Raw genomic sequence first — 6,000 nt, 5'->3', positions numbered from 1 at the left:
TGTCCAGGCTGTAGGGGTACCAGGGGGTCTTAGGGGTTCGAGTGCACACAGATACGTATGTCCAGGCTGTATTGGTCCCAGGGGGGATTGAGGTTTTGTGAGGGGCACAGATATCGACGTCCAGATTGAAGATGTCCCATGGGGGGTTAAAAGGTTTGTGGCAGTGCAAATACCTACGTCCAGGCTGTAGGGGTTCCTGGGGGTAAGGGGGCTTCTGAGGGGCACATATACCTACGTGCACACTGGAGTGTCCCGGGGGGCTTATGTAGTCTATATGGGGCACAGATACCAATGTCCTGGCTGTATAGGTTTCTGGGGGGCTTAGAGGGTTTGTGGGGAGCACAGATACCTAAGTTTAGGCTGGAGGGGTCTTCAGGGGGCTTAGGGTATGTCACGGAGTTTGGGGGAGTCCGGTCCTGCACCCCTCTTCCTGGGACTCACAGTGACTCTCAGCCAGCCAGTAAAAAAGAACGTTTATTGGACAACAGGAGCGAAGGATACAGCAGAGCTTGGAGGCACAAGCAGGACCCCGCAATCGAGTCCTTCTGGGGTTCAGGAAACTTAGTTCCCAGTTTGGGATTCCCTGAATTCCAACCACCCAGCCCAAAACCGAAACTGAACTAACCCAACTCCCTCCAGCCGGCCCCTTCCTGTGTCCAGCTTCCCGGGCAAAGGTGCTGACCCTCTCCCCCCTGCCTAGCTCAGGTTACAGGCTGAGCACGTGTCCGGTCCTAAAGTCACCCCCTGCTCTCCCATTCCCCACACAGACAGTCCCCACTCCATCACAGTAATGCACAGAGCATTTCTCTCATAGAGGAACAGTGACACCGTGTGGCCACGCAGGGTAATGCACAGAGCATCACACCTACGTAGAGGCTGTAGAAGTCCCTGGGGGGTTTAGTGTTCACCATGGGCACAGATAGCTACATCCAGGCTGGAGGCGTGCCGGTGGGGATTAGGAGCTTCATGGGGGACACAAATATCTACGTCCGGGCTGGAGAGGTCCCTGGACAGCTTAGTGGGTTGTGGTGAGCATAGTTACATACGTCCAGGCAGTAGTGGTCCCTGGGGGTTTAGGGAGTTGGTGAGGTGCACAGAAACCTACGTAAGGTCTGAAGGGGTCCCTGGGGGGTCTTAGTGATATTGTAGGGGACACAGATACCTACGTCCAGGCTAGAGGGGTCCTGGGGGCCTTAGGGGATTCATGTTGGGCACAGATACCTGCGTCTAGGCTGGAGGGCTTCCGGGGGGCTTAGGGGGATTATTGGGAGCTCAGATAACTATGTCGAGGCTGGAGGGGTCCCATCGTGGCCTAGGAGGTTTGTGGGGGGCACAGATACCTCCGTCTAGGCTGGAGGGGTTTCCGGGGTTTTGGAAGGGTTGTGGGGTCAGAAATACCTATGTCTAGGCTGGAGGGGTCCCGGGGGAATTAGGTGTGTTGGGGGGGAGCAGATACCTACGTCCTGATTGTAGGGGGGCCTGGGTAGCTTAGGCAGTTTGTGGGAGTCATACATACAAACATCCAGGCTGTAGGGGTCCCGAGGGTCTTTGTGAGGCTCTGGGGGTAACAGATACCTACCTACAGGCTGGAGGGGTCCTGTGGGTCTTTTGGGTTTTGTGGGACGTACAGATGCCTACATCTGGGCTTGTGGGTTCCTTGGGGGGCTTAGAGGTTTGTGGGGAGCACAGATACCTTTATCCAGGCTAGATGGGTCCCAGTGGGATTAGGGGGTTGTGGGGGGCACAGATACCTATGTCAGCAGAAGCAGGACGAACTCTACCCTGACATCTGGTGGTGAATTATGGCGAATGTGGAAAAGAATTTCAGGGGCTGACCGTGTTTGCATAGGCACACCCACCCCACCTGACATGGCCACGGCAGGCTGGGATGGTTGCTTTGGCAGCTGCGGTATCCCCAGTTTATTTGTTGTTGGGGCATGAGATGTGGAGTGTTGTCACCCTGATTGTGTGGATGAGGAACTGTGAAACTGCTTTGAGACAGGGATTCTCACCATCAATTGAGTGGCACTCACTAGACAAGGGAGTGGGCTCCTTGGGTGAGCCAGAAACACCAATTGTACTATATTCTCTTTTAACAATTGAATAGTAGAGCTGATTTTTTATTATTTTAAGATTTGAAGTTTTAGGTTCCTGAGCTGAAATCATTAAAGATTTGTGCTAGCTAGTGGGGGAGTCTGAAGCTATATTGTGGAGCAGAGCAGCTGATAGAGAGGAGCAGTTTGTGGGACTGTTGGAGTGGTCTATGGAGTGAGGGAAGCAGAGCAGTTTCTGGAGACACCTGGAGCAGATCACAGGTCAGCTGGAGAAGCAGAGCAGCTGGTGGACCGAGCAGAGCAATTTGTGGGGAAGGCAGAAGCAGAATCTCACGGAGAGGCAGGGCAGTCAGCACTGTACCATGTAAGGTGCCCCTTTCTACCCAGGCTGGCAGGGGGAAAACCCTGCAGATAGATTCTTGAACTCTGGGGCTGTGGGACTGTGGGTGATTTTGGGGTTGCTGGACTCAAGAGCCCAGGGAAAAGGACACGGCCTAGTTGAGATGTTTTCCCAATTTAATGCTATGTTGTTTATCTCATGTTATTAAACATTTTCTGCTACACCCAGACTCTGTGCTTGCGAGAGAGGAAGTATTGTCTCTTTGAGGCACCTAGGGGTGCGTATGTAAATTTTTCCCATGTCACTGGGTGGGGGTTCGAGCTGGTTTGCATTATGTTGTAGGGAAGGGACCCCTATGTATTGAACCCAGTCCTTGCTGCTATCAGTTCAGCCTGGCAGAAGGGTTCCACCTACATCCAAACTGTAGCGGTCCCTGGGGGGCTCAGGGGTTTGGTGGGTGGCACAGATACCTACGTCCAGGGTGCAGGGGTCCTGGAGGGGCTTAGGAGGTGTCACGGAGTGTGGTGGAATCCGGCTCTTCACCCTTCTTCCTGGGACACACAGTGACTCAGCCAGCCAGTAAAACAGAAGGTTTTTTTGGCCAACAGGAACAAAGGATACAGCAGAGCTTTTGGGCACAACCAGGACCCCTCAATCGAGTCCTTCTTGGGGTTCAGGAAGCTTAGTTCCCAGTTTGGGATTCCCTGAATTCCAACACCCCAGACCAAAACCAAAACTGAATTAACTCCATCCAGCCGGCCCCTTCCTGTGTCCAGCTTCCCAGGCAAAGATGCTGACCCCCTCCCCCCTGCCTAGCTCGAGTTACAGGCTTAGGTCCTGTCCCTCACCTAAAGTCACCCGCTGCTCTCCCATCCCCCACACAGACAGTCCCTACTCCATCACAGTAATGCCCAGAGCATTTCCCGCATGGAGCAACAGTGACACCGTGTGGCCATGCAGGGTAATGCACAGAGCATCACACCTACGTAGAGGCTGTAGAGATCCCTCAGGGGCTTAGGGGTCATGGGAGGTACAGATAGCTACGTCCAGGCTGGACACATTCCGGAGGACTTAAGGGGGTTCGTAGCATCACAGATACCTTCATCCAGGCTGCAGGAGTCCCAGGGGGGCTGTGGGGGTACAGATACCTACATCTAGGCTGAAGGGGTCCTGGGGGGTATAGGGAGTTTGTGGGGGGCACAGATACATAGGTCCAGGCTGTCGGTATCCTGGAGAGATTAGGTGGTTCACTGGGGGCTCAGATACATCCAGGCTGGATGTGTCCCGAGGAGCTTAGGGGATTAGTGGAGTGCTCAAACACCTGTGTCCAGGCTGTAGGGATCCCTGGGGGCTTAGGGGGTTCGTCGGAGTCACAGATAGGTACGTCCAGGCTGAAGAGGTCGCTGGGGCGTTAAGGGGCATTGTGGGAGCACAGATACCTATGTTCAGGCTAAAGGTGTAATAGGGGTACTTAGGGGATCAGGGCAGACACAGATACCTAGCCCAGCATCTAGGGGTCCCGAGGGGATTCGGGGATGAGGGGAACAGATACCTACGTCCTAGCTGCAGGAGTCTTGGGTGGTTTAGGAGGTTTGTTGGAGTCACAGATACTTACGTCCAGGCTGTAGGGGTTCTTGTGGCTTTAGGGGGTTTCTGGGGGTCTCGGATACCTACATGCAGAGTGGAGGGGTATTGGAGTGCTTAGGAGATTTATGGAGGGCACAGATACCAACGTCCTGGCTGTAAAGGTCCCTGGGGAGCTTTGCGGGTTTATGAGGGGCACAGATACCAGCGTCCTGGTTGTAGATGTTCCTGGGGCGCATAGAGGGGCTGTGATCGCACCTAACCTTACATCCAGGCTGTCGGGGTCCCGTGGGGGATTAGGGGGTTCGTGGGGAGCTCAGATAACTACGTCCAGGTTGGAGATGTCCTGGGAAGGATTAGGGAGTTTCTGGGGTGCACAAATACCTATCTCCAGGCTGTAGGGGTCCCTGTGGGACTTAAGGACTTGTTGGGGGCAGAGATAACTATCTCCCATCTTTACGGGTTGCTGGGGAGGCTTAGATGGTTTGTGGGGGGGCCAAATACCTACATCCAGGCTCGAGAGGTCCCTGGGGGGCTTATAGGGTTCGTGGGTGGCACAGATACCTACGTCCAGGCTAGAGGGGTGACTGGGGGGGGGTTGTGGGAGCACAGATACCTAACTTCAGGCTATAGGGGTTCCAGGGGTGCTTAGGGGTCGGAGCAGGCACAGATACCTACTTCCAGGCTGTAGAGGTCCCGAGGGGATTGGGAGCTCTGGGGGGCAGAGATAAATACATCCAAACTGGAGGTCTCTTTGGGGGTTTAGTGCATTTGTGGGGTTCTCAGATACCTATGTCCAGGCTGTAGGGGTCCCGGGGGGCCTTAGGGGATCGTGGGGGGCACAGATACCTAACTTCAGGCTATAGGGGTCCCAGGGGTGCTTAGGAGGTGGGGGGCACAGATACCTATGTCCAGCCTGTAGGGGTCCCTTGGGGGGCTTAGGGGTTTGTGGGGGTAAAGATACCTACATCCTGGCTGAAGGAGTCCTCAGGGGGTTCGTGTGGGTCAGAGATACCTACATCCAGGCTGTAGGGGTCTTGGGGGGCTTAGGGGGTTTCTGGAGGTCACAGATACCTCCGTGAAGACTAGATGGGTCCCAGGGGATTAGGAGGTTTATGGGGTGCACAGATGACAACTTCCAGGCTGTACAGGTTCCTGGGAGTCTTAGGGGGTTGTGGGGGACACAGATACCTATGTCAAGGCTGGAGGGGTCCCTGGAGGGCTTAGCGGTTCATGGAGGCACAGATACCTATGTCCAGCTGAGCTTTTCCCTGGGGGAAGCCTGTGCACAGCTGCGATCAGCTGTTTGCTGGGCAGGCTCTGCTGAACTGCTCCCCTTTCCCTGCTCCTGTGGGGGCTGAGTGAGTCCCCCCCCCCACCAAACAACCTCAGGGGTCGGGGTGGGTGGGGGTGTGGGTCCAGCAGCAGCACAGCCCGCCCCGCTCCCTGGGGCTGCCCCCCACCTCTCAGGCTGATGGCTCTGCCATGGCCTCTGCGTGAATCACTGCTCCCTGCCTGCCAGGTTCGGCTCCAGCCACAGCAACATCAGGTGCCCCGGGGAGCCCAGCTAGGCTGGGGCTGGGGGCAGTGGTAGGTTGGTGGGAGGAGAAGCTCCAGATACCGGCAGGGGGCGAGGGGAGAGGAGAAGAGCTGGAGTGGGGGAGGAGAAGCCCTTGGCCCCTGCAGGAGCTGCACTAGGGGATGGTGAAGGGGAAGAGGAGCCACCCTGGGGCAGGGAGGAGAAGCCCTGGACCCTGGCAGAAGATGTGGGGCTGAAGTCCCTGGCTTCAGAGCCCCAGCCACCTTAGTGGCAAAAGGGTCAGGGCTTCAGCCTTGCAACCACTCTGTGTGGAGCTGGCCTGAGCCCCTCTCACTCCCATCCCCCCTGTGGAGCTGGCTCCCACTCTCCGGCTGTGAAGAATTAAGCCCCAATCTCCCCATGTTGGGATCTCCATTTCCCCCACCGTCACCCAGCCATGAATGGATTTAGCCCAGGAGGCAGGATCAGCATTGGCCCCATTT

Source organism: Gopherus flavomarginatus, chromosome 23 (genome assembly GCF_025201925.1).
Source record: "Gopherus flavomarginatus isolate rGopFla2 chromosome 23, rGopFla2.mat.asm, whole genome shotgun sequence".
In the NCBI taxonomy this organism is placed as follows: domain Eukaryota; kingdom Metazoa; phylum Chordata; order Testudines; family Testudinidae; genus Gopherus; species Gopherus flavomarginatus.
This window is presented reverse-complemented; position numbering follows the sequence as displayed.